Here is a 24,882-nt window from a genome sequence, read left to right as displayed (position 1 = left end):
CAGCTTGATGAATGGATAAACAAAATGTCATATAGCCATACAATGGAATACTATCCAGTCACTAAAAAGCATAAAGTACTGATACATGCTAAAACGTGGAGGAACCTCGAAAACACAATTCTAAGTGAAAGAAGCTAGTCTCAAAATACAACACATGTATCATTCCGTTTAATTGAAATGTCCAGAATAGGCAAATCCACAGAGACAGAAAATAGATCAGTGGCTGCTTAGGGCTGAGGGATGAATGGAGGATTGAGAGATGATAGTTAAAGGATACAAATATTCTTTTTGAGGTGATGTAAATATTCTAAAATTGATTGTGGTAAAGGTTACACACTCTTAATATACTAAAAACAATTGAATTTATATTTTAAATGGGTGAAATGTATGGTGCGTGAATCCTATCTCAATAAAGCTAAAAGAAAAAAGCAGAAGAAGTATCTTATGCACCAATGAATCTGCCAGGCTAGTTGAGTGAATAAAATAGATGGATGAATGAATGAATGAATGAATGAATAGCTTGTTCTCTTGCAGTTGAAAAAATCTACCATATTTCTAAAGTCTAAAATGAATTCCCTTGACAGCCTTAGGGGCATGCTCACTCCTAGCCCAAGAACCCATTAATGTACTCATAAGAAACCTGATAATTCAATAAATAATTCCTGAGGTTGTTAGTGCCACTCCAGAAGAAAAGAGAAATACGCAGATGATTTCTTCCGGATACACACTATGAGATGGCAGAGCAAGGGACTGCCTGGATGTTCTGTCCGGGAAAGGGCCCCCGGAGATCTTGATGCGGTCTGTTTCCACTTGGCAAACCTTGATTCATTTATCTGGGGTTATCTAACTGTTCCTGGGTATTTTTCTTCTCACCCTGGTCGTTCAGAGGGACTGTTGTCATGAAAGCTCCAGAATAAAAATAACTCATGAGGTTCTGTGGAAATAACTTAATTGGGGAGGGCCCAAGCCCTTCAGTGGACATCCATCAACTGGCAGGGAAGGCGCTCGTTCAATATGCTCATTCCTGGGCCTCATCCCTGGAGATTCAGATTCAGTAGGACTAGGGTGGGGCCATGGAAACTGCAGTTGAAATAAAGTGTCTGAGGTGTCCCTGATACAGAAGATTACTGGCCACCTGAGGAACGCTGACCTAAATGAAGGACAGAAGACACGAGGAACTGAAATGTATGCAATGTCTCAGCCAGAAAAATGAGTTTGCTTAGGGATCTTAGAGAGCATGGAATTTAATGTTTTTCAAACTGTGTTCCCCGGAACTCCTTGGGGCTCCGTGAACACTCTGAGGGGGCTGTTGAGTTGGTGGAGGGACAAAGGTGCACATGGGTCTACCTCAGCACACGCCCCCTTCCACAGCTCCATTTTTAATTTGTTTTCTAAATTAGGAGATTAGGTTCTATTGCTTGACAACCGCTAATTGTGCCCTGTCCCTCCTGTGCAAGTGGAAGAACTGAGAACTAGAGAGAAAAACAGATTTTCCCAGGGTAATAGAGTGACAGCACACTGCCAGCAGAACCAGAGCTGGTTGCAGGCCTGCAGCGCCCACCCAGGGCCCTTCCTACTAGGGAAGGCCAGTTTGGGATGCACGCCTTCATTTCAGGGGGGCATTCCGTCTCTGCCCACAGCAACCGCACAGAAGACAGCAGGGCCAGGCCTAGGGTGAGGGGAATGAGACGACTGAAAATTTAGAGTGGTGCCAAAAAATTCAGTAATCAAGATAAATAGCATTTGAATGCAACATCTTAAAAATCAAAAGGAATGCCAAAAAAATTCATGATGAACAAAATATCAAAATTTTAAATAGAAGCGGCATCAGTCGTTCTGATTTTTCCTTTTGTTGGTTAATATGGCTCTCGACAGCACTATTGCTCATCCTGCTTTTATTTAAAGTTGTGGTATTTTATTCAGCATGGATTTTTTTGCATTAATTTTGGTTTTTAAAATATTGCATTAAAGTATTATTTATCTAGGTTACCGAGTTTTTTTGTGCCTCCCTTAATTTAGTGCTCAAGGCAAGTGCTTCCACTAGCCTCACCCTTCTGTGGGCTCAGTCCTTGAGCAGACAGGTGAGTAAGGCCCCTTGCCCTCTGAGAATCCCTCAGACTCTATCACTTTATTCGTCTGACAGAATTGATGTTTGTTCAGAATCATTGTAACATTGCTCTTATCACCCGACCCACCGACCAAGAGATGTTTGCAATCTGTTGCGCATATTCGTTTTGCTGACCCAGCAGCATTCTCCCTTCTCAGGCAACAGCTACCACATGTTGCTTGGGAAACTTCCTGTCCCCACCTGCAAAGTTGATTCCAGCCCACATCCTAGAGGTGGGCATGTGACTCAGCTCTGCCAATCAGAGCCTTGTATCCCCTGCCACAGTGATTGGTTCAGGAGTGGTCATGTGACTCAATTACAGCCAACGAGAATCCATTCTGGGGGTTTGGTCTCAACTTTGGGGAAAGGGGACTTTCTCTTTTCTGTGGTAGCTGAGTGAATGGGATGTAAGCCACCTTGGGGGCTGAGCCTCTGTGAGACAGAGAAGACAGCAGTGTAGGGTGATGGAGACAGGGAAGAAATATCCCGATGACATTGCTTGAGCTCCTGGATCCAGCTGTACACAAAGCAAGTCTACTCTCTGCATATAAGGGATGTGTGGGCCAACTTTTGCCTAAGTCAGTTTGAGTAGTGGCTCTATCACTTAGATGAGTCACTCCCTCTTGCCTGCAGTCTGGCCAGATTGGCCCCAGGGGATGCCTTGGTAAAGTCCAGCACCTGTCACCAGACTTCCACCCTGCAGATCTTCCTCCAAGTGGTGGCATTCAAGGTGCCCTTTATCCAAGGGCAGCCTCAGGAGGCAGAGTACTGACAGCAACCGTAACAACTCTTACTAGCATTACTGAGCACCAGGGCTGTAGTCAGGTGCTATAGTAAACACTCACACATTTACTAAGTTTGTCCTATAACAACTCTACGAAATAGATTCCATTGTTCACTCCAGGCTGGAATCTAGTATATTTGCCCCCAAGCCAAATGTCCCAAATCACCAACTAGAGGCAAAGGAAAGGCCCCGGCAACCACCAGATGAGGCTGCTTCCCACTCCATTTTGTCTTTCTGTAAATAGATCGACTTTCTATGAGGCAGACTCTTTCTAAGAACTGCTGAGCCTGGGCATTAGCAAACCCCTATCCCCACAATTCCTCATAACGCTGTCAGCATCTTGAAGTAAAGAACCTTAGGCTAGCTGCTTTGGGCCTGGGAGAGGGGCTCAGCACCTAGGGCAGCACAGCCCTTCAAGATAGGCAGGTGGGTTGACCCACGGACCATGGCCATCTTTGCCAGCTATGCTCATTTATTCATTCAACAAACATTTATTGAGTGCCAGCTATGTGCCAGATTCATTCTGAGTGCTGGAGATATAACTGGTGAACAACCCTGGGGACAATCCTTACCCCCAGGGAGCTGACGGTCTTATCGGGGAGGCACACATTAAACAAATAATTGGACCTACAATTATTTAATTACAAGTATGATGAACACTGAGAAGGAAAAGTTCAGGCTGTTATGAGAATGTGCAATAGAAGCATCTGAACCTCTTGGCTGACTGTCTAACTAAGTCACTTTAATCATTTGACAGATGTTTTTTGATTGACCACTCAGTGCTAGGCACTGTGTTTGCTGCTGAGTGCTGGGCAGAGTGGGGAACAAGTTCCTAGCTCCTGCCCATGAGGAGCTCACCGGGCAAAACAAATACACCGTCTGACCAGCTGTCCCTCTGGCCTGCAGCCTGTGAGCAGCTGCAAGTTTACAGCTTTGACATCCGCTTGAAAGAACATTTCACGCCTGCTTCCACAGGTGACCAAATATATTTAATTGATTCCATTCACCTCATATTGGTCTCACCATGTCTTTCGCTGATCCTCAATGGCTTTTGCTCTCTAGAGTTGGGGAAATTGGGACAAACGGTCACGGGGCCTATAGAGAATGTTTTATTAAGCTCTGTAAAAATAGGGTCTTGGGTGAAAAATATACATGGTCCCATTAGGACAGGAAGGCATTAGGAAAAAGAAGGGACTGGGTATGAAAACTCCCTGGGTCCTATGGCTCCAGTGTGCTGGGGACAGGAGCCTGGCTTTGAGGCAGGCCTTTTGTGATCTTTCTGGCTGCCTGGCCCCAAGGGTTCAGACCAGAGTGTGGTGCCCAGCTCACCAAGGGGAACTTTCTGGATGGATTTATTATTCAGAGCATATGATGCTTTGACTCCAGCTGCTGGAGAGTCAGCGATTCTGCAGAGCCGAGAATGGTGTTGTCACCAGCAGAGGTGAGCCTGGGGGTGGGTTCAGACATAGGAGGTTGGCTCAGTCCTTCTTAGAGCCAGCCTCCCTGCAGGACAGAGCCAGCCCACTGGGCCCTGACCCAGGTCTGAAATGTGACAGTATGGGGAGAAATGGAAGGAAGGAATGGCCTCTGACTGTATCGCCCTGGACTGAAACACTTTGAGGGGGGAGTGTGGTTGACCCTTTTCTGTATCTCCAGAGCCTGACACCCTGGGGTAGGTGTCCTACATCATCAGCAGCATAGCTCCCATATATTGAGGACTTACTATGTGCTAAGCATTAGTTCATTTAATCCTCACAACAACCCCATGAGATAGGTTCTACGGATAATAATCTCTTGAGCCTCAAGATGGTGGAGCAGGATCCGCACAGATTCCAGAGCTGTCATGTCTCAGCAAGAGCCTCAGAGCAGAGACAGTTAGCAGAGCAGGAGGCTGGTGAGGAGTCCCACACACGCCTGCTTGAGGGGGAGCCTGGAATAGAAAGCAGTGAACTGGCCTGGGACGAGCCTTCAGCTTGGTACACAGCCTTGGCCATTCTGGTTGTGACAAGTGTGGAGTTAACTATTTCAGAGCAACATAGAAAGTAGCATTTTGTCCTTTTGCTAAGGCCTTACTTTATGTCAATGATGATAAGAGTAAATAACCTATCTGTTGAGGTCTTAGTCCTTTTCAGTCACTAGGTCAATGCTTTATGCATGTCATTTCTTTTTTTTTTTTTTTTTTTAAAGATTTTTATTTTTTCCTTTTTCTCCCCAAAGCCCCCCGGTACATAGTTGTATATTCTTTGTTGTGGGTTCTTCTAGTTGTGGCATGTGGGACGCTGCCTCAGCGTGGTTCGACAAGCAGTGTCATGTCCGCGCCCAGGATTCGAACCAACGAAACACTGGGCCGCCTGCAGCGGAGTGCGAGAACTTAACCGCTCGGCCACGGGGCCAGCCCCGCATGTCATTTCATTTAATCCTCGCATCAACCTATGGAGTAGGTATTATTATGCTTCTGAGGAAAGACACAGGAAATAACTTGGCCAAGGTCATAGCTAGTGAGTTACAGAGCCAGGATTCAACTCAAGAATGTGTGGCTCCAAGACTTCCTGATTCTGCTGAGCATCAGAGACCTGGTCCAATTCCTGTTTGCTCCACAAACTAACTGTGTGCCCTTGGCAAGTTGTTTAACTTCTCTGGGCCTCATTTTCCACATCTGTAAAACGGGTAGGTTGGGCTAGCTGCTGCGTTAGGCTCCCTCCAGCTCTGATATAGACTTTGAACCCCTTGAGGTACAACAGCTCTGAATCTCCATCACTTAGTGGAGGGCCTGACCCAGAGTAGGCACCAGGTCAACGTCTGTTGAACTAAATCAATCCTGATGGAGCCCCAGCTTCTAGCCCCACATGTAGTTGCCATTTCCAGATCTTTGCATTTTATAGCCTACTCCCACCCCTTATTGTCCAAAGTTCAAAATACTATCATTTGTCCATTTTGGTTGTTTTCCATTTTTCCTATTAAAAAAAATGTTTCTTTATATCTTTTAATGGACTAGAGTTTCTCTCGAGTATATATGCAGATATGGAGTTTGGGGATCATGGAGTGTACCAGATTGTTCTCAAAAGTTGTTGTAGGAATTTATATTCCCACCAGCTGTGGGAACTAGCCTTTCCCCATATCCTTTCCAAAATTGGGATTTGTCAGATTTTTAAAATTTTTGTCAGTTGGATGAATGTGAAATATATTTAAAATAATTTTAACTTTTCATAATGGAAATTTTCAAGTATTTACACAATAGAGAGAATACCGTAATGAACTTCTATGTATTTATCATCCACCTTCAACAATTACTGACTCCTCACCAATTTTCTTCCCTTTCTATTCCACCATCCATTATTTTTAACCCAATCCCAGATATCACACCATTTCATCTGTAAATATTTTGGCATATATCTCTAAAAGATAAGGACTCCCCTTTTTAAACATAACTACAATATATCATCAAACACCTCCAAATGTCAACAATAATTCCTTTATATTTTCAAATATTTGAGTCAGTGTTCACATTTTTCCAATCGCCCTATAGTTTCTCTTTTTATACTTGTTTAAATTAGGGTTCAAGCAAGGTTCATACATTGCGATTGGTTAATATTTCTTAAAATTCTTTTAATTGATAGGTACCCCCTCCATCTCTCTCTCTCTCTGTTGTAATATCTTGAAGTTCATTTGTTAAAGAAATCAGTTGATTTTCCTGTTGGAGTTTCCCTCTGTGTGACTTTTGCTTATTTCATCCCTGTGGTCTCATTTCATGTCTTCCTTACCCCTGTGTTTCCTATAAATTGGAGGTGAAGTCAAGAAAAAGGCTTGGCAAACTATGGTCCACAGGTCAAATGTGGCCCCCACCCTTTTCTGTAAATACGATTGTACCAGAACACAGCCATGCCCGTTTGTTCAGCTATTGTCTCTGGCTGCTTTTTGTGCTGCACCAGCAAGAGTTGAGTAGCAACCGAGATCATGGAGCCTGCAAAGCTTAAAATATTTATTACTTGGCCCGTTAGCAAGAAAGTTTGCCAACCCCTGCTCTAAAGACTTGATCAGATTCCTGCTTGATTTGGGGGCATGATTTCTTCATAGGAGGTCGTGTTTAATGCCATCAAGAGGCCCTTTATGTCCAGTTGTTTCTCTTTGTGTAATATTATTAGTTAGATCAACTCACTCATAAGGAGTTACAAAATGGTGATCTTCTGAGTCAATCCTTCTTCATTCCTTTTTCATTTTATTTGTCAGAATGCTTCTGTAAAGAGGAGCTTCCTCTCATTTACCATTTGGTCGCCTGGGGCACAGTATTTGCAGGAAAGACAGAATAAATGCTTAGTTGTTTCCTTTTGTTTACTAGTTTTCAAAATAATGAGTTGATTTCCTAATATCTTCCAAAGATGATCACTGAGGTCTTTTGTTTATTTTAAAAATATCATTGTGAACTCATGGGTTTAAATATATTTGATGTTTTTCAACTCATTGCAGTTATTTTCTTTGATGATACTCAAATTGTCCTGACTTGGGCCAATGGGAGTCTCTTCAAATTGTCTCCTGAGTCCCTTTGCCACAAATCTAGCTTGCTTGGTCTGTGGCACTAAAAGATAGTCTAAGTACACATTGTACATTTTCTGCCCCAAAGCTGGAATCAGCTATTTATTTTTTCCAGGAGCCCTGGTTCCCGTAAGTGGGAAATAGTATTTAGAGACCACAGTCTGGGCACTTAGGGTGCTCATTAAAGTGTTGATCATTGTTTCTAGACCTGAAAATAGCCAGCAGAACTAGGAAATATGGTGTTTGTTGTTTCGAGATCAGCTACATCAAAAATTCATACTTCAACTTCCAATTCAAATCCAGGATTATATGATTCTTACTTAACCCCTTTCACCTTTCATTTGTATCTCCTTTCTCTCACACCAAAAGTCCCAGTTCTCAACACCACCAACATAATAACTCATGTGTTTTATCCCACACTGCCTCTCTAGCAATGTCCACATAACAAACTACGACTACCACTAACGATATGATGACTGAAAACAGGCAGCCCTTTTTAAAAACCAGAGTAAAAAATTCTGAAAATGAACGTGGAAAGGAATTCAGCAGGAAGCGTCTGTGCTGACTCCCTGTGAGTGTGTGGCAGTTTGCATTACTGCTGGAATTTTTAATACTACATTCTGGTGTTCAGAATTTGGCTCTTCCATGAGGTAAACTCTTAAAATCATAGTCCTTGACCCCTGGGAATTTACACACATCTACAGAGTGGAAGAAGCATGAGGTTATAGCAGTGTAGGCTCGTGGAACGATTGTCGAGTTGGTAACTCAAGTAGACTGGTGAGCTCCAGGCTTCAGTTTCCCTCCTTAATACCTGAGGATAAAGAAAGGAAGGAGAAATTTGTGAGAGGAACTTAGGTAAGTCAAGTCACGTCTCTAAATCGTTTCCTTGTTTATTAAAAAGGGGTGCAGGGATTGGACTGTATCCTAGCCACAGCAGCTTTCTTTCTGTTTTCCAATCATACCTGCCTCAGGGCCTTTGCACTTGTAGTTCCCAGTGCCTGGAACACTCTTGTTCCTGCTCTTATAATGACGGGTTGCTTGTCATGACTCATGTCTCAGCTTCAACATCACTACCTCAGAGAGGGCCTTGTTGATCACATAATCTAAAATAGCCACTCCCCATTACTTTATCATATCAGCCTGTTTCATTTCTTTGCAGCATCATTACTTATCTAATCTGTTTACTTGTTTATGTCTATCTCTCCCCTCTCTAGAATGCAAACACAATAAGAATAGGGTCCTTGACTTCCTTGTTCACTGATGGATCCCTAGGACCTAAAACAGGCCTGGTATGTGATAGCTACTGAGTAACAACGCCTGTTGAATGAATGAATGCCTGCTAAATGAGTGGATGGACTAGATAATCTCCAAAGTCCTTTTCAGCTCTAAGTCCAAGACACACTCAATATATAGTCACACTGCATAACAATGCTTTGGTCAATGACGGACACGTAGAAGATGATAGTCCCATGAGATGTACCATACGGCCCAGGTGCGTAGTGGGCTATACCATCTAGGTTTGTGTAAGTACACTCTGTGATGTTCGTGCAATGACGAAATCACCTACCAATGCTTCTCTTAGGACGTATCCCCGTTGTTAGGCAATGCATGACTGTAGACTCACATACAAGCGTGACTGTACCGTTTAACAGATGTGGAAACTGAGGCAATGAGTGACCTGCCAAAGGTTTCACAGAGAGGGAGGTGATGTGGTCCAGTAGCACTAAAATGGGAAGTCAAAAGCAGGAGACTTGGGTTTGGGTCCTCACACCATCCTACTCTGTCAGCCTTCCTTCTGACAGCTGTGCCAACTGGACAAGCCCTTTCACCCCTCCGAGGACAGTCTCTCTATTCAAAGAGAAGACACGCTAATTACTCTGGTCTGAGGTTACTGTGAGATAATGAAGCTTTGTGACTTGAACAGCACTAGGCACTTTGCAGAAATGTTTTGCCCTTGGCTCCCAGGTCATCCCCAGCGTTGGGGGCAGGGGTGAGGAAGGACGCTCAGGCCCAGGGCTGTGGAGGAAGGGAAAGCCAGCTGGTTGCCACGGTTTGTTTACTCACCTGAGTCCCCAGCCTGCCCCTAGCCTTGCTGCTCTCACCTGCTCAGGTAAAGAGGTAGGAGGAGTCTTGCTCAGCCAATGAAAGGCAGTCATTCTCTTAAAGGTATCCAGCAGCTGGCAGGAAAACCAGCCATGGGACCTGGAGAGTTCCCGAGTGGGTGCCAGGAGGCAGCTGTGCAAGCTGGATGTAACTAAGCCCTCCATGGGCACTCCGTGACCCAGGGCCTGTCACTCCGTGTCCTGGAGCGTGCTTTCTTCAGAGAGGCCTCCTTCACCTTGCTCAGAACCGGCTTTCCAGGAGGTTCCCACGCCTAGCTGCCCTGGCAGACACCCAGGGAGGAAAGGCAGCGTGGCCTTGGCAGCTGCCTGCCAGTAAGGAGTCCACAGGTGCCGGGGAGAAGCCATTGCCCTGTCCTGACCCCCTTCGGCAACCCTGGTGAGTCCTGACACTCTGGGATTCTTGAACTTTAGCACAGCAGGGTGTGGTGGGAAGATGCCTCTCCCCAGGGGCAGAAACCTTGGGTGCTGGTTCCAGCCCTGCTGTGTGGCCTTCAGCAAGTCCAGCCCTCTGAGCCTCTGTTCCCCATCTGGGAAAATGAGGAGCTCAAACTTCCACGTCAGCTTTCCCCTTTTATTATTTTCCGCTGTCACACTCCTTGTTTTGAAAGATTTTTGTCTGCCAAGCTGTACCTGTTACATAATAAGTTGTTAATTGGTTTTTCCACTTGTCTGTTAATTGGGGCCCTGGGATAGCCAATTCGTGTTTTCTGGTCAGCAAGAGCAAACCGTGGCGTTGCCACTGAGCTGATGTAAGTTTAACCAAAAGCAAAGAAACGTGGTGTTTTAGTCTGTCTGTGAGAGCTTATCTAGAGTCAATATTTGATTTTCATTTGGCCTTTTGAAATACGAGAAATAGGGCACTTGTGAGTAATTTCCAGAGAATGGGGACTGTCCGTGGGAACCCCTAGCTCTGGATCGCCCGGTTTGTGAGGGCACCAGACAGAAATACTGTCTTCACACCCCTAGCCCAGCTTTGATCTCTACGGTACATGGGATGCGTTCTTGAAAGTGGGGTCCTTTGACCTGAAACTTCCTATGTGGGGCTGGACTGCTCCTAGGAGCTCCCACACTGGGTTCATCCCGCCTCCCACTGAGGCCAGGGAATCCTGGATGGGGAGCTGAGCTTTCCCTCAGGCCTCTGCTAGAGGTAGTGGGGGGAGTGACAGACAGGAAGGTGTGGACACAGGGTCCGGGGCAGGAGTATACGGTGGGCACAGCTTGGGCTGGGAATCAGGAGCCAGGACCATTCAGCACTGACTAGCTCTGTAGCCTCAGGCAAGCTAACGCCTTCCAACCTCAGTTTTCCCAGCTGTAAAATGGGGGTTGTAATCTTGGCGATGCCTGCCTACCGGGATTATCCTTAGGGCCAAACAAAATAGTGTATTTCATGGATGCTTAGAGTCCACAGATCTTAAATGCATCCCAAATCCAAAGATTGGAAAAACCCCCATAAACATGCATTTCAGAATAGATGAAATAGAGTAATGAATGTTTTATAAAATGTGACCTCCGTGATAAAGAATTATTTTGATTATGATGGAATCATGGCTGCTTGTTGTTTAAGTTCTTTGACTTTTTTTTTTTTAAAGATTTTATTTTTTCCTTTTTCTCCCCAAAGACCCCCAGTACATAGTTGTATATTCTTCGTTGTGGATCCTTCTAGTTGTGGCATGTGGGACGCTGCCTCAGCGTGGTCTGATGAGCAGTGCCATGTCCGCGCCCAGGATTCGAACTAACGAAACACTGGGCCACCTGCAGCGGAGCGCGCGAACTTAACCACTCGGCCACGGGGCCAGCCCCTTCTTTGACTTTTTTAAGATACCATTTATTGGGACTTTTTGAAATGTAGACTCATAAAAACAAAAAAGCAGGAGAAAACAGCTCACTGAGTCATATATTTTCTAATGAGTCCTGGAGCTGAAACCCGGGCCTGGAATGTGGCCCTCGTGAGCGAGGCAGGGTAACATGTGGTTAGAGCGTGCACTCTGGAGTCAATCATCTTCAGTTCAAATACAGGCTGTAAGACCTACTGGTGACGGGGTGTAAGTCACCGTTCTATGCCTCGGTCTCTTCTGGATTCTAAAATGTGGTAGGGAGGGAACGTCAAAAGCGCTGGCTGAGTGGTAGCCCTTGTTGTTGTTGTTAAGTTGGAGTTTGGCTTAGAACAGGGACTCAGGACCCACATACACGTTCCACGAGAGATTTCCAGATCCAGAGGCTGCTGATCCTTGGAGATTTGAGTGGGCTAGATAAACTGATTCAGGGCAAGATGCTCCGGTCAGTTTCCCCATCTGTGAAATGGGGCCTCTCACACCCCTGCCACCATCTGGGGCAGCAGGAGGCTCCAGGGAGACGCTGGATGAGCAGGTGCTTGGGAACCGGTCCATGCCCTCCGGGGCAGGAGCTGTTGCTGCACCTTTCTTTGGGGGCCCGTCAAGCTACCGAGCCCCTTCCATTCAGTCCTTTGAGCCTCCTTGCCCTGTTCTCCCTCTCCTGTGCTCCCTGCTGAGCAAATCAATCTCAGGGAATGCGAGTTCAAGGGTTGCAATGGTGCCCCTGCTCCCAGCGAGGCGGAGGGAGAATGAGGTGGACGGAGAGCTAGAACAGTCGTTTCCCAGGAACGGGAAAGGCAGCCACTCTTGCCCAGGCTTTGGGCAGATGGGGTGTGAGAGTGTGTATGTATGTGCGTGTGAGCACATGAGCTAACGAAATTCAAGTTGAAAAATTCTAAGGCTGTGAAGGCCGCCAGAGAGGTCCTGTGAACCAACACCAGAAGGTTTCAGCTGTACCCCAGGGAAGCCTCCTGCACATCTTCCCTTGGTAACCAGCCCTGGCATCTCAAAATCCTCCCAAGGGCATGTGCAGGGTGTGTGTGAGCATGTTCGAGGGCCTTGGCTGTCTGTGGTAGGGCGTCCATGGACACCAAGTACCCAAACCTTGCAGAAAAACAAGTTTGTGGGGCATGGACTGGGGTGCAGTGGGGGTTGGGGGTTCCTCCAATCACCACGAAGCTTAGAGGCACTTTGTGGAGGAGCTATATTTATTGAGCACCCACTGTGATCTAATGATTGTGCTGGGTGTTTTCAGTTCATTATCTCATTTAATCCTCACAGTAGCCCATTTTATTATTCCCATTTTACAGATGAGAGCACTGAGGCTCAGAGAGGCTACAGATCTTAAGATTGAATAAGGTTGCTCAGCTAACAAGTGTCAGAACTCTCATTCAGATCTGTGTACGTCTAAATCTGGAGCCTGGGCCCTCACCCATCCCACTGGAAGTTACAAATTAGACCAAATACTAAAGTCCCCAGATGCATTTTGTTTGGTCTACACAGTATTTTGTTTTTAACATTTAAAAAATTTAGATGCCCAACATTTGAAAATTGGGCTATTTAACATAAAAGTCTAGATTCTGATTTTTCAAAAGAAGTCCAAAGGAAGAGGTGACACTACCGGTCCACGTTCTCATATGCCAACAATCAATTTGAACAAATTATCAGCTGCTGCCTTTAAACAGGGCATGTGACCTCTAGTTTGCCACAGTCCCCAGCACTCCCTGCTAACACCCAACCCACTTTCTTGTTTATGATACCAGCCTGGCCTTGTAGGCTTATAGCGACCTGGGCTCTGGTCCTAGCACTTAAACTGGCTGTGACTTTAAGTAACTTGTGACACCTCTCTGGACTTTAGCTGTAACTAGCTGGGCTAGTTAACATTCTGAAATAACTTCCTAAGTGGCTTTCTATGTTGCTGGGAGAGAAACCACGAGTCCCCAACATATCCACATGTTGGCCACCTGGCTGTGTGTGATCTGAGTCTGTAAATCACATCAAGAGTGGCCAGTGTTATTTACTCTTTGTTGCCATCATTCCACTGCACTGCATGTCTGATGTTCCTCGTGACATGAGACATTTGGGGACAGGTAGGGCCTGGTGGCACCAGTCCTGGAGTGATGCCCATTTCCAACACTTTGGTCAAAGAGTCTGATGTCCACGTGACTCTGTTCATCTGTTCCAGAAAGCCTGATTGAGATTTCAGCATCTGAGTGTCCTATCTGACCCATTTTTTGCTCTTCGGTGCACGAGAGAAAATCTACAGCCCAGCTGAGAATGTTCTCTCTTTCTCTGTCACACACACACGCGCACACACACACACACACATACACACACACATACACCTCTACGGGTCAGAAATAGCTCTGCTTTATAGGTCACCTATCTAGTGTCTTGCTTGAGTTTCTGAGATCAGATCTTTAGAGCCATGGACTAGGAGAGATGGAAATGCGTAGATCATCTTGTCCAATCATAGCAAATACATTTCACTTCATTTGCTAATTTCAGTCCATCGGAAGAGTTTTGCAGAGGCTTCTGAAGCTACACAGAGGCAAAGAATGATCATACGCTGAGCTCTGTCAACAGTGTCAGCTGTGGGTGTGGCATGGGTTGTAGCAGTACTTATGCCAGGAATTGCTCAGATGTGGAAACTGGCCTGGGAAGGGCAGGTGACTTGCCCAAAGTCACTCAGCAAGGCAAGGCAGAGTCGGGTCCAGAGGCAAGGTCTCTCTTGACTTTGAGGCCACTGTTGCTTCTACTATATTAGCTCAGAGAGGAAAACTGAGACTGGCAGGGGAAATGAGAAGCAAGAGTAGGACCCAGGAGTCCTGTTCCCCCAAGAGGCCTGGCTGGAGGGGCTGAGGAGTTCAGTTCTGTCCCACTGGACTGAGCCCTGCCAGCCTGGCCTCTTGGCTTCTGCTCCACTTCTCTGAGTCCCTTTGCTCCTGCCCCAGTTTCCTGTCTCATTTTCCTCGGGCTCAGAGAGTGTACATCGGAGCACGGGTCTCCAGGGATGCTAGGCCCTACATACCCTCTTTTGGCCGGCTTCAACAAGCTCCCCAGCCCCCTCTGTTCTGGAAAAGAAGTCCTAGGACAGGGGTTCTTAACCTTCTTGATGCCATGGACTCCTCTGGCAATCTGGTAAAGCCTATGGATGCCTTCTCAGAATGTTTTTAAATGCATAAAATAAGATACATAGGACTACAAAGGAAACCATATTTAAATACAGTTATCAAGACGCTTTTCAGATTTTTATGGTATAATAATATATGCTTTATCAATACATTAAAAATGAGATCTGGCAGCTGCTATGATAACTATAACATCTATGATTTCTTTTGGTGACACAGTCACAGGAACTGTCAATATTACCATGGTCACTGCCTACATTCATAATGCAACAAAGTATTTAACTTGAGTTAGAGGTTAGTGAGAGTAAGATGGAATTTTTTACATTCAAGTTCAGAGACGCCCTGACTTTTCTCTGTGGACCCGGGCCGAGATCCTTCACTCTCGGATGTTCAAGGAGTCGGCTGCTCCAGTGGTTTGCAAAGCACTGTGGGCCATGGAACCCTGGGGTTTCTGGAATTATTATGGAGGCCGCCACATGGTAGGGGCAAGCAGGACAACCGTCCAACCAGGTGGCCTCTGAATCCACCTCCTCTGCCTCAGCCTGAGCATGTTCTTTTTCATTTGAGTTCCCTTTGGTGGTTCATATAAGATTCCTTTGTAAGAAAGGGGTCCCCTGTCTTTGTCTGAATGGCGAGGCCGGCTGAGAGCAGTGAGGGGTTGCTGGAGGCACGCTGCTGTTTGGGGACAGGGTTGCCTGTGGAGGGCCGGAGGCAGCAGCGGGGGTGGGGAGCGGGGGCCAGGAGTCAGGAGACGTGAAATCGAAGTCCTAGTTCTGCCACTACCTCAAGTTTCTCATCTGTGAAACACAGACAATGATACATGGGTGTTGAGAGGACCAAATGAGAGACAGTTTTAAGAAATAAATATAAAGAACTATTGAAGGTATTTTAATATATTTGTCTCTAAATCTGAGACCCTTTTCTCAGCTCTTCCTTGGGGTCTTTTTCTCCACATCAACAAACCAGTAGTCCCTCTATCCCACGATGTATAATTCCAGTCACCCAGCACACTGATGCAGTCTGATTTGTGGTTGAACAGCCAATAGCTCAGTCACCCTGTCTGCCAGTTGACCTCCTAGATACCTCCTCTTTGCTGTGCCTACTGCCACATCGTTATCTCTGGCCTGCATTTCTCTAACAGTCCCCAGTCTCTCTCTGCTCCAGTCTGCCTTCCGTGGAACCCACACACATTCTGACTATGTCCTTCTTCTGCTTCAAGGCCCCTGGTGTCTCCTCTCTGCACGCAAGGCCAGGGCCAGCCTCCAGCGCATGGAAACCCAGACTCCTCAGGACCCGCCTGCAGCCTCCCCACGCTCTCCCTTTCCCCCGCATCCCTACCTCCTCTTGCAGGGAGGCTGCTGTGCTCCTGTTGCTGGAGTCTTTCCCGCATTCGGCATGAACCTGGACAACAGTGCAAGCCCTGGGAGCTGTGGGAAGAAAAGATGATTCAGGAAACTATGATTGCTTCTCTCCCAGACACCGTTGTGGTTGGCAGGCGGCGGCTGAACGTGCAGAGGACTCAGAGGAGTTCTGTTGATGGGGACAGGGGACAGGTGTGGCTCTGCCCTCTGTTGGGGCCAGGCAGGTTATTTTCAGAGACCAGCCAGTAACGCTGGAGAGAGCTGGGAACACCTGCACAGTTGGGCAAAATCTACCATTTGCTACACTTATTTGAACCAGAGACAGGAATCAGGTCACTAGGAACAGAATACAGCTAAGTGATGAGGAATTCATAGAATCTCTGATTCTTAAAATGTCAGAGTTAGAAGAGACCATGTGGATCCTTCCTCTAGTCTAACCTCTGCTTCAGGCAAAAAACGGAAATGACTTGCCTAAGGTCACATGGGTTTGAGTAGAGCCTGGACTGGAGTCGATCTCTGATTTTCTTCCCGATCTCCATGTTCTGGGCTCTGGCCTCCGGAGTCCCACCAGGAGACTGAACAACTGGTCCAGGACTCATTTACCAACAATGGGTTAATGTCACTTCTGGGCAATGCAATACTGGCTCTTTTTTTTTTTTTTTTAAAGATTGGCACCTGAGCTAACATCTGTTGCCAATCTTCTTTTTCTTCTTCTTCTTCTTCTCCCCAAAGCCCGCCAGTACATGGTTGTATATTCTAGTTGTAGGTCCCTCTGGTTGTGTTATGTGGGATGCCACCTCAGCATGGCCTTATGAGCGGTACCATGTTTGCGCCCAAGATCCGAACCTGTGAAACGCTGGGCCGCCAAAGTAGAATGTGCGAACTTAACCACTTGGCCACGGGGCTGGCCCACAATACTGCCTTTTACCAGGGGTTGTCAACACCTTAACCCAAAGGTCCCCAGCTGGGGGACAGTGACAGGTTACAAGTGTGCTGAGATGTAGAGCCCTCAGGTCTCAAGTGGCCAAGTGAGCCTGGGGCAGCCGGAGCCCCCAACCTCTGATGGGACAGTCACCTGCAGGCCTCAAACAGCCTCATTAGTTTAGCCCTTGGTGGGGCATCCAGATGTTATCATGTGCTGTGATGGGAAAAAGGGGGAAGCACTGCCTTAACCCCAAAGCGCGAGTAATTTCAGGGGTGGTGCGGGCAAAGGTGGGGGGAGAGAATCTAAAGACACAGGTTCTAGTTCAAGCTGTACTATTTCCTTCTGACTTCTATATTCTGAGAGGAAATAACAGGAGAGAAAAATAAGAGGTACTATTTATCGAGCCTTACATCATCTTTCAAACAGTTCTTTAGGTAGGTACTGTTATCAACTCCATTACACAGATGAGGAAACTGAGTCAGGGAAATTAAGGGACTTAGCCAAGATCCCAGAACTAGGAAGTGGTGGTGCTAGGATTAGAACCCACATCTGTCTTTCTCTGGATTCTGTGCTCTTAACTACTCCGCCGTATGGACTTGTTTGGGGACTAAGAGGAGAGAAAGATTTGGGGTCTTTCAGTCCTGCTCTCCCGACATCAGAGCTGGTGATTCTCCGTCCAGCCCAGACTACAGGGGGGCCTTCAGCAGGAGGGAAGCAGGCAGTAGGGTCCTAAAGACCCCCAAGAAGTAAAGACTAGCCCCCACCCTTGCCTTCACGGGTGTGAGATTATCAGCAGGCCTTCTGAGGGGTGTTCTGCATGAAGAGAACCATGATCCTCCAGGAGTAGAGCCCCCAGCCCTTGGGGAGGGAAGGGCGCTGAGATTTCACGGGTTGCTGCACTGCCTCTGAGACTCATAGAAATAAGGCAGCTTATACTGACCCTCCCTTAAGTAATGACTCCTAGTTACAGATCCGGTGACTCTGCCAAGTCTTTCATACACATTAGCTCACTTTATTTTTATTTTCTTATTGCCTAACATTGGATTATAACATTATATAACTTTCAGGTGTACATCGTAATATATTTTGAATTCTGTGTAGATTACATCATGTTCACCAACCAAAAACTAATTATAATCCATCATCACACACAGGTGCCTAATCACCCCTTTCATCCTCCTCTCTCCCCACTTCCCCTCAGGTGACTACCAATCCAATCTCTTTTGCTATGTGTTTGTTTGTCGTTGTTTTTACCTTCTACTTATGAGTGAGATCATACGGTATTTGACTTTATCCCTCTGACTTATTTCACTTAGCACAATACCCTCAAGTTCCATCCATGTTGTCACAAATGGCCGGATTTCATCATTTCTTATGGCTGAGTAGTATTCCATTGTGTATATATACCACATCTTCTTTATCCATTGATCCCTTGATGGGCACCTAGGTTGCTTCCAAGTCTTGGCTATTGTGAATAATGCTGCAGTGAACATAGGGGTACATGTATCTTTATGTGTTTGTGTTTCCAAGTTCTTTGGATAAATACCCAGCAGTGGAATAGCTGGATCGTATGTAGTTCTATTAATCTTTTGAGGAATCTCCATACTGCTTTCCATAGTGGCTAGGTCAGTTTGCACTCCCCCCAGCAGTGTACGAGGGTTCCCTTCCCTCCACATCCTCTTCAACACTTGTTTCCTGTCTTGTTAATTATAGCCATTCTGACCGGAGTGAGGTGATAGCTCATTGTAGTTTTGATTTGCATTTCCCTGAGAGCTGATGATGTTGAGCATCTTTTCTTTTCTTTTTTTTTTTAAAATTGGCACCTGGGCTAACAACTGTTGCCAATCTTTTTTTTTTTTTTTTCCTGCTTTATCTCCCCCACCACCCCCCACCTGCCCATACACAGTTGTATATCTTAGTTGCATGTCCTTCTAGTTGTGGGATGTGGGACGCCACCTCAATGTGGCCTGACGAGCGGTGCCATGTCCGTGCCCAGGATCCGAACCCTGGGCCGCCACAGCGGAGTGCGCAAACTTAACCACTTGGCCATGGAGCCGGCCCCTTGAACATCTTTTCATGTGCCTGTTGGTCATCGATATATGTTCTTTGGAGAAATCTCTGTTCAGAACTTTTGCCCATTTTTTAATTGGGTTGTTGGTTTTTTTGTTGTGGAGATGTATGAGTTCTTTGTATATTTTGGATGTTAACCCCTTATCTGATATATGGTTTGCAAATATCTTCTCCCAATTGTTAGGTTGTCTTTTCGTTTTGTTGATGGTTTCCTTTGCTGGGCAGAAGATTTTTAGTTTGATGTAGCCCCATTTGTTCATTTTTTCTTTTGTTTCCCTTGCCCGGTCAGACATGGTACTTGAAAATATGCTGCTAAGACTGGTGTCAAAGAGCGTACTGCCTATGTTTTCTTCTAGAAGTTTCATAGTTTCAGGTCTTACATTCAAGTCTTTAATCCATTTTGAGTTTATTTTTGTGCATGGTGTAAGATAATGGTCTACTTTCATTCTTTTGCATGTGGCTGTCCAGTTTTCCCAACACCGTTTATTGAAGAGACTCTCCTTTCTCCATTGTATGTTCTTGACTCCCTTGTTGAATACTAGCTGTCCATAAATGTGTGGGTTTATTTCTGGGCTCTGAATTCTGTTCCATTGATCTGTGTGTCTATTTTTGTGCCAGTACCATGCTGTTTTGGTTACTATAGCTTTGTAGTATATTTTGAAGTCAGGGAACATGAAACCTCCAGCTTTGTTCTTTTTCCTCAGGAATCCTTTGGCTATTCAGTGTCTTTTGTTCTTCCATATAAATTTTAGGATTCTTTGTTCTATTTCTGTGAAAAATGTTGTTGGAACTTTGATAGGGATTGTGTTGAATCTATAGATTGCTTTAGGAAGTATGGACATTTTAATGATGTTAATTCTTCCAATCCAAGCAGTAGCTCACTTTAATCTTCACAACAGCGCTGTCTTGAGTAGCTCTTATTATTGTCATCTCCACTTTACCAGATGAGGAATCTAAAGCTCCAAGAGTTCGTGGAAACTGTCCAAGGCCCCACAGTTGGTAATGGCAGAATTGGGATTTAAACTCAGGTCTGCCTGACACCCAAGCCCATGAGGCTCTTGACCGTTATATTATAGCACAATCTGGCAGAGTGGGGAAAAGTGCTCTTCTGGATCTGGATTCAAGACCCAGATAGATCACTGACCTCTTAGTGGGCCTTAGTCGGGGAACCTTTGGGAAATTCTTCTCTGGGTCCAGTATCGAGGACTATAGAAAGGTAATTCCTTTTCTGCCTATAGTTTAAGATTATGAAAGTGAAAGCAATTTACAAACTGTTATCCATTTATTCAATTGATGTCCATTAAGAACTTAAAGCAAGAGAGGCCCTGGTACTACAGAGAGGAATGAGGTGTGGTTGCTGCCCATTGGAAAATATAACATAAATGTTACGTGAGCAAGGGTCTTTTATTTCCAATAATTACAGACTAGCTTGTTGAAGACCAACATTCCCATTGAGAGTTGTTAAAAGAGCTGAACAAAATTAACCTGTGTATGTGTGTGTGTGTGTATTTGAAGGCATTAGAGAACTACCAGAGCCAAAAGGGCCTGAGGGGCCAAGATCCTGGAGAAAAGGGAAATGCAGAGAGGTGAGCCCCATATTCAGCTGCCACTTTACCTTTCAAGCCATATGCAGTTTCTCAAGAGATGGCTAAGAAGCTGAGCAGAGCATCTGGAGATATTATGGAGCTGGAGTATAAAAATTGGGTTTCAGGATCCACCAAACAGGAATGTCCCTGATAAACACCCAGGCTTTCAAATGGAACCCCCAAAGGGCTATTCCCTATGAGTAGAGGTGAATTAGAAATAGACCAGCCCCAACAAAACTGAAGACTATCATCTAATTAATTCAGTTCCTTATAGGGCTTAGATTTAAATGCCGGCCACAAGCAAAAGTAAAAATCTCTCTGAAGGAAGATAATGCTACTCAGGGCCTCAAATTTTCCTATAATTGTTTCATACACAATGTCTGGCATTCAGTGAAAACTTACCTGACATCTGAGTAGACAAGACCAAATGGCTGAAAACGAAGAGAAAAAATAGACAATAGAAATAGGCCCACAGAAGATCCACATATTGGCATTATAAGACATGGACTTTAAAACATACATGACTGATATATTCAAGAAATTATATGACAGGATGGAGAATTTCAGCAGAGAACTAGAATATATTAAGGAGAATCAAGTGAGAATTTTAAGCCTGGGCCTCTAATCCTCAAGAGGCCTTGCATTTTCAGCATTCACACTTTTGGAACCTGGCTGCCATGTACAAAAATTGAGCCTATTCTGCTGGAGACTATGGAGAGAGAGGCACAGCCACCAGCCAGCACCCACCACGAGAGAGATGAGTGAGGCATGGATCTGCCTGGGTCCAACCAGGAGAGAAACCACACAGTATTGGGAACAGGGAAAGTTTAATATAAAGAATTATTTATTATAACAGGGGCTTGGAGTAAAAAGGGGCTCATTAATAAGAAGTAAAGAGAACTCTAAAGAATATAGGAGTAGCAGGTGTAAGGAGCAGCCACTATCCCTAGGGCTGACATAGGATACCCAAGGAAGAGCCCCTTAGGGCTGAGATCCAGATCTCATTGGAGAAGACACGGCTGTGGCCCACTAAATGGCAGAGAAGTTGCCATGGTACCAAGACAGACCAGTGGACTTCATAGAAATCATCCTCTGAAAGTTGCTGGAAATGTGCATTCTTAGGTACTAGAAAAGCCATTCATAGGGAAATCTCCCAGCAGAGACAGTTTGTTACAAAATTGCTTAAGAGGAATTCCTGGGGAAGCCGCTGGCTGCCAGGTGCTGCCTGCTGCTGTGCACTGCAGGAGCCTGATACTGGAGAAGCCATCCACTGCAGGAGCTGGGCATGGGGGACCCACACACACTGCAGGGGCCTGGTGAGTTGGCACACCGAAACCAGGAGGCAAAAACTCGTTTTTTTTAACTTTAATGTCTCTCCAGCTCCCTCTACTGACAAAACTGAGCATCCTGCCAGCTGGCAAAGGAAAAGGATATCTAAAGGGCCCAGATCCATTTATCTAGAGCAGGCAAAAAGGGTAAACAGCACAGGCCACCTTGGTATATCCAGCCCCAGTCAACCTCCATGACTACAACCGCATGAGTGACCCTAGATGAGACTAGAAGCACTAGCTAGTTGAGCCTAGCCCAAATTGCCAGCTCTCAGAATTATGAGCAAATAGATGTCATTGCTTTTAAGCCCTAAGTTTTGGGGTGGTTTGTTTACACGAAATATTGTAATACCAATGTTGCAAGCAAGCTGGATTGTCTTCCACTTCAAACTCTTGAGACTTTGTGCTGTTCCCTCTGCCCAAAGTGACATTCTTGGCCCTCTCCTCCTGATGGATGTATTTTCCTACAACAACTTAATTAGTTAATGTTTTGCTGACCTATGGCGTGTATGTAGGAAAGTAGTCAAGTCATAAATATACAGCTTGATACATTTTCACCAAGTGCTTATTCTGTGTAACCTACAGCCAGATGCCTCCCCCTGTATTCCCTTCCAGTCACTAGCCATCCCCCACGGGCAGGCATTGTTCTGACTTCTTATACCCTGGGTAGCTTTGCCTGGTTTTGCACTTTAGATCAATGGATCATACAGTATGTTCTCCTTTGCGTCTGGCTTCTCTTGCTCAACATTTTATTTGTGAGATTCATCCATGTTGCTATGTGTAGCTATAGTTTATTTTCATCGCTATATAGTTTTCAGTTTTGTGAACATATCACAATTTATTTATCTATTCTGTTGATGGATATTCAGGTTGTTTCCAGTTTGGGACTGTTATGGGAAGTGCTGCTTGCACACGCCTTTTGGGGAACATATATATGTATGCATTCCTGTTGGTTACTCTCAGGAGTAGACTTACTGGGTATGGAACACTCTTATATTAAAACTTTTTAAAAATCAAAATATAAAATGACATGCATAAATTAACAAAATCCCTGTGAAAGGAGACAAAAACCAAACACCTATGCATGTAGTAAAGAAATATTAGAAGAGAAAAATAAAACAAAATGTTGACATGCTTTATGGGGGAAATAGGAGTGATTTTTCCCCTTGATACTCTGTCTTTCCCAATAATTGTGTAATGACCATAGATTACTTCGATAATCAAAAGAAACATTTAATCCTATTGCTTTCCAAAATCTTGCTCAAATGCCACCTCCTTCCAAGTAGCCTTAGCATAGCCAGATCACTGTAGCCAGCTAACGTCTGTCTTCATTTTTACACCGGCTAGAGCAGAGACGCATTGCAGCAGGAGCACAGTAACTCACCTAGAAGAGGGCCTCTCAAAATGTCCGATCCTTTCCCTGCAGGCATAGAAATTTCGGCAGCAGCTCACATTTCTCAAAAGAGCACTTCAACTTGCCAGTAAGAGAGGCAGGAATATGAACCCAGATTACCGTCTCCATTTTCAACTTGAAAATACCTGATATTAAAAGAGGTTAGGCCACAGGCCCATTGTCACTCAGCAAATCATTGGTCGAGGCATTCTAAATAGCTCCTTCAAGAAAGGGGAATCTGGTGCAATACATATAATCCACCAAGTGTGTGTATATATATATATATTTATTTTTTTTCCTGTGAGGAAGATTGGGCCTGAGCTAACATCTGTTGCCAATCTTCCTCTTTTTGCTTGAGGAAGATTGTCACTGAGCTAATATCTGTGCCCATCTTCCTCTATTTTATGTGGGATGCTGCCACAGTATGGCCTGATGAATGGCGCCAGGTCCACGCCTGGGGTCCCAATCTGCGAACCCTGGGCGGAGCGCACAACTTAAACACTATGCCGCTGGGCCAGCCCCCACCAAGTATATTTTGAACAGAGCTTAGAGGCAGAGGAGGAGATTAAGAAAAAAGCAAAAATTTGGAAACCTCAGCTTTCCATTACTGGCTGCATAACTTTGAGCAAGTTAATTTACCTCTCTGAAGTTCATTCCCTACTCTATCACACTGGAGGGATGGGAGTGGGCTAATTTCCAGGATGGCAAGCAGGATTTGACTCTGATTAGGTGGTGGTGACCGCCTAGAGGGCTATGTTGAGAAAGATTCTGAGGACAAATCCAGGCTTAGTGGGGAAGAGCGCTGTGACTGATTAATAACTTCTGCCACGAGGAGGGAATTTGAAATTGATGTTATGTTTATTAGATATTTATTTGTCTTTCCTGGACAGATTGCTCCTCAAGCTCCTTCCCCAGGACCAGCATGGTGGCACAGTGGTTAAGTTCACATGTTCTGCTTTGGCGGCCCAGGGTTCACCAGTTCAGATCCTAGGTGTGGACCTATGCGCTGCTTATCAAGCCACGCTGTGGCAGGCATCCCATGTATAAAGTAGAGGAAGATGGGCACGGATGTTAGCTCAGGGCCAGTCTTCCTCAGCAAAAAGAGGAGGATTGGGGGGGCTGGCCCCGTGGCCGAGTGGTTGGGTTTGCGCGCTCCACTGCAGGCGGCCCAGTGTTTCGTTGGTTCGAGTCCTGGGCGCGGACATGGCACTGCTCATCGGGCCACGCTGAGGCAGCGTCCCACATGCCACGGCTAGAGGAACCCACAACAAGAAATATACAACTATGTACTGGGGGGCTTTGGGGAGAAAAAGGAAAAAAAAAAAAAAAAAAAGAGGAGGATTGGTGGCAGATGTTAGCTCAGGGCTAATCTTCCTTAAAAAAAAAAAAAAAAGATCCTTTCCAGCCCTATGTTTGGGGTTCCTAGGTTTAGAGCTATTCCTGGGTCTGATGGGCATACTATTCATCCCACCAGCAATCCTCTTAATTCCAAAAGGGAAGGAATTTTAATTATCTTCTAAAACTATAACTTTGTCTCCAGAAATGTGTTTGATATATATTTAAATAATCTGTAAGACTCGCAGAGATCCTTAGAGATGAAAATGTCTGACTAAAAAGTATTAATTACATAATCATGTCATAATCGTTCTTTTGAGATAAATTATATTGTTACAGTTACCGTATTCAACAGCCTTTCCTGTCTGCACATTGCT

The 24,882-nt window shown here is 45.3% G+C and overlaps 1 protein-coding gene across 1 annotated transcript in view; it reads left to right on the top strand.

The window, feature by feature from the left end:
* The first annotated feature begins 9,612 nt into the window (after positions 1–9,612).
* The window catches only part of LARP1 (La ribonucleoprotein 1, translational regulator), a 78,040-nt gene continuing 62,770 nt past the window's right edge, over positions 9,613–24,882 (top strand). Inside the window, exon 1 of the mRNA XM_070233940.1 lies at positions 9,613–9,920. The gene's annotated coding sequence lies outside the window, so the exon portion shown is untranslated. The remainder of the gene's footprint in view (positions 9,921–24,882) is intronic.

This window comes from Equus caballus, chromosome 14, assembly GCF_041296265.1.
Source record: "Equus caballus isolate H_3958 breed thoroughbred chromosome 14, TB-T2T, whole genome shotgun sequence".
NCBI lineage: Eukaryota > Metazoa > Chordata > Mammalia > Perissodactyla > Equidae > Equus > Equus caballus.
The sequence above is the reverse complement of the archived record's forward strand: the minus strand, read 5'-3'. Positions and strand labels throughout refer to the sequence as shown.